The sequence below is a fragment of the Nicotiana attenuata genome, unplaced genomic scaffold (assembly GCF_001879085.1).
Source record: "Nicotiana attenuata strain UT unplaced genomic scaffold, NIATTr2, whole genome shotgun sequence".
Lineage (NCBI taxonomy): Eukaryota > Viridiplantae > Streptophyta > Magnoliopsida > Solanales > Solanaceae > Nicotiana > Nicotiana attenuata.
The window spans coordinates 72724-74039 of NW_017673866.1; positions in this window are offsets into that span (position 1 = coordinate 72724).

Genomic DNA, 1316 nt, shown 5'->3' on the forward strand with positions numbered 1-1316 from the left:
AAAATATTTTCCTCCAATTGGAGGAAAATGAGTTCATAAGAAAAATATTTTCCAAAATATTTAAGCCAACCAAACATGGAAAATTTGGAAAATATTTTCCTTCGTACCAAACACACCCCAAATGGCTATCAATTTTCGTGGATAGTTAGCATTTTCTATAACTTGCAATTGCGTCAATATGCTGGTACTCTTTATGTTTCCACCTATTCATTAACAAAGTAGCGTAACATATATGTAACCTAATCTAGTGGGCCATTAATAATATCCAATCACTTTCTTTGAAACTCTAAGCTCACCGGATATTAGGTAGGAGTAACTTTTTTATTTTTTATAATTTTGTTTCTCACCTGGTGTTTGATATCCGTATTGTGACCTCGACTAATCCGGATCGCACTACGTAAGGTCCTTAAAGGGGAAGTTGCATATTCCAATTTTTTTTTCATAACAAGGGCTGGAACATGAGACCTCTAGTTAAACGTGAAGGAATCCTATCCGTCCCACCATAATGCTTAGTGATATATTCCCTCCCGTTTCAATTTATTTGAATTTATTTGACTAAGTGCGAAGTTTTAAAAAAAAATAAGACTTATAAAATTTGTAGTTTAAAAAAAAGCATAGATATTTGTATGAATATAAATCATCTCATTAAGGGTAAAATGATAAATTTTAAGTTATATTCTTTCAAAATTTAAAAAGGGATCATTCTTTTTGAAAATGACTAAAAAGAAAATAGGTTTGTTCCCTTTTTTAAGAAGTTGGTCGTTTTCGGGTCCTTTCATTTTATCTTAAGGCAGAAAAGGAAAGAAAAAGAAAAAAGAAAAGAAAAAGAGAGCAGATATTATAGGCCAGGACGATAACATTTAAAGAGTCCGGAATCAAAGTGTGGTTTTTTTGGACACAAAGCACCAAAATAGGTGAAAAAACAATTGATGACCATTTTATGTATAGTGCATGGATTGCATGCGCTATACCTTAATGGCACGTTTGTCCGTTAAGGTATAGCGCATGCAATCCATGCACTATACTTCTAATAACTGACCCACAATAATTGGTGGGTATATCGCATAGCTTTACTGCGCTATATATATATATATATATATAATATTAATGAGCTATACCCTCCAATTATTGTACCCCCGAACAACTTTTTTGCTTATTTAAGGAGCTTCATTCTTTTTTCAAAAATCCATTCCGAAGGTCAGTCTTCTGCATCCTTTTTATTTTCCTCTACTCATTGCGAAATATTTGTTCACTTAACTTTTTATGTATTTTGCCATAATGTTTGAAGAGCAAAAATTAGAGTTGCATTATATTGG